We start from the raw sequence: 2,982 nt of genomic DNA on the forward strand, positions 1-2,982 counted from the left end.
ATTAGATGGTGAACTTGTAAAAACCACAAATTTTATGATTTCTTTCCCGTTGTTTTCTTGGGCATCGAACGTATGGTTGTGAAATCATTTGAATCTGTGTGCAATTTGTGTGTAAATTTGTAACTCCTAGAATTTCAAGTTGATTTCTTTTATGGTTTATATAAGAAGTTGTATCATGGGAGTTTATTGAGTGGTATGGATGACTGTTTCATTTTGTCGTAGAGTTTCCTTAGTTGCAACTTGTAAGTGTTTATTCTGTTTCTTCTTCCATAGTCTATTTTGTTTTGGTGACATATGATGTGTAGTGTTTGATTTCTATGGAAAGAGCAGTTTTTGTGAAAATGTGATTTTTATGGTAACATGTTTTTTCCATTTTCCTTTTTCCAGATTTGAGAGAAATTTATATACCTAGGTCTTATGGTGATACTGGCAATCATTTACTGCTTTTCTGGGTTTGCATTATGTCTTCATTTCTTTAATGTGTTCCCTTATATGGTTGAAAGCAATAGACCTTGCCGACATTTCTTTTCTTTTCTTTTTGCGTCAGTGTGTCTTGGTGGAACATATTTTTCTCTTCTTGAAGCTTCTGACAATAATTGATGTTCTATTTTCAAACTACATTTCTCTAGATGATTAATGGAGGGGATACATTATGGTATATTTGCTCTGTTTGTTTGGATGCCCCCCTTATTGGTGCATTGGGGTTGCTTGTTATAACATCAAAAGATTGAAGAGTGAAGCAAACTGAGTTGTGGGTGATCTCCCATAGAAACTGAAACTGTTAAGCAGCTGCCTATCCTCTTCTTGAATGTATTGAATCAGAATAGATGGTTTGTTTTTTGCCTTTTATCTAAATGAACGTTGCACTTTGTTTATTTTTAGTTGACCAATGCGCTTTTTAATCTGGTAAACCCTTTTTTGGGTATTGATAGTGATACATTTCATAATAACTTAGGAGAAAATCACGCGTGAAATTTAATTTAAACTTGAAGAGAAGCTTCATCCTGCATGCTTTATCTCAAAACCTTGAGGGTATTAGACGAGGGTAAAAGTTCCTCACGAAGACCTGATTCAAGCAGCCATGATTCCAAGAGTTTCAAATTTCTGTTGGGCATTACGTCACCTTGCGTCCATTCCCAATTCATTAGAAAATTTACCAAAGCAATGTTCAACATGAATCACATTGATTTTTGCACAAATTCCTGATAATTTGGTTTTGGAACAACAATATCATCTAACAATCAATTTATTTTGCGTGTAAAAAGTGGTGACTTATACACGATTAAGTATTAAAGGAAACTCCTAACGAACAAAAAAGAAAGAAAAAAGGAAAATGTTTCAGACATGTATTTACAAACCAATCCATAGACTTAAAAGTTATACATTTGTGAGAAACACAGAGACAGAAAGACTTCATTTTCAAGTGGAAGGCGGGGTTGAAGAGTTGAGGAAGAAAGCCAATGCACGATTCATGCAGTCCCAATGACAAGGACATTATACGGAGGTCCCCAACAGAAAACTGGCTCATCAGGGGAATCAGTCTGTGCTCGAGCCCTGAGGATGTCATTAGCATCATCTATCAATGCAGCAGCTACCACTGTATATTCACCAGGGACAAGAAAATACAAAGAGAAATAATGCCTGCTTTCTTGAAGAGGAGGAATTTCCATGGTGATCCAACACTAGTCAAGAGATCTTTGATAATGGAAATATACAAAGCGAAATATGTGAAATATAGAATATGTGCCAAAAATATAGATTGAAAAAGAATGTAAATCAACTATAGTTTAAACAAAATATAGAATATGTGCCAAAAAAATGGCATATATATGCGAAATATAAAATGCAGTAAAGCGCAACAAAACATAGCATCCAATAACAAAAACATCCATACTTACAAAGAAAAAACATCCAATAATAAAAGCATAACTCAATTACCTGTAACTTAGAATCTAGTTCCAGAAAACTTATAAAAAAAAAAAAGAATCTAGTTCCAGAAAATGGTGCAGGTGGATTTATTAAGACCAAGAGATATGCAAGCATTTTGGAAGAAGGAAAACTGGGGCATTTCATCAAACAGGTTGTGTTCATACTGAGACATTTATTAACAACCATCGGTGGGAAAGACTGAGATCAACATCTCAATACCCATCGAAAAAGCAGGCATTTTTACGCAAAATACCCTTAAAAAGTCCCAGAGCACAAAACTAAATTAATAAAAAAAATACGTTTTTTTTTTCCCATGGATTATTCATAATTGCAGAAAAAATGACCCTACAAAGGAAAGTTCTGGTTCAATCCATGAAGAGGAAAACAATGGAAAAGCAGGAAATTTGTTTTATTGTTTACAAGAGGGACTAAATAAAAATAGTTAACTTTACCAAAAGCATCCAGAGCCCTTAAGGGGTTGTGGCATGAACATTAATTCTCACCTGAGGCTGTGGGTTGTGACCAAATATTCATCCGTCGAGACATTGTTTCAGGCGAGGTGGAGGAGATGATGTGGGAGAGAGAATGATAGGAAGCCTTCTACGATGTGGAGTTGGATGGATGATTCGGAAAAGCCAAGAACAGGGCAGGGGAAGATTTTTACGATTTGGAGTTCAGATTTGTTATTGGGAGAGAAAGTAAGCTCTCTGACTGATTCAAATTTTTTTTGAGTTGGGATGGAAGATTCGAAGAAGGCAAGCTCGGGGTAGGGGAAAATGCTGCGAAGTGGAGAATGGAGTTAGGGTTTGTTATTTGGGAGTGAAGAACAAAAAAAAAAAAAGGAAGCCGATTGATTCAATTTTTTTTTTAATATTTAAAATTGATGCCACGGGGCATACCACGTCAAGCGGAGGAGGTAGCGGGAGCATTGAGCGGTGGGCGTAGCATTATTCATTTCATTACTCTTGAAAAAGAGAACTGCTACACTCACAGAAGATTTCTACCGAAATCTTCTACCGAAAGGTAAATGTTTTTTTTTTTTTTTTTTTCTTT

The 2,982-nt window shown here is 35.5% G+C and overlaps 1 long non-coding RNA gene across 1 annotated transcript; it reads right to left on the minus strand.

Moving 5' to 3' along the window:
* Positions 1-1,230: 1,230 nt before the first annotated feature.
* On the minus strand, positions 1,231-2,760 carry LOC109011567. The gene is made up of 2 exons (XR_001999338.2): positions 2,433-2,760; positions 1,231-1,695 (listed from the first exon to the last, which is right to left on the minus strand). It is a non-coding gene; the product is annotated as an uncharacterized LOC109011567 (long non-coding RNA).
* Between the last annotated feature and the right edge of the window lie 222 nt (positions 2,761-2,982).

Source organism: Juglans regia, chromosome 2, assembly GCF_001411555.2.
Source record: "Juglans regia cultivar Chandler chromosome 2, Walnut 2.0, whole genome shotgun sequence".
NCBI classification, from domain to species: Eukaryota; Viridiplantae; Streptophyta; class Magnoliopsida; order Fagales; family Juglandaceae; genus Juglans; species Juglans regia.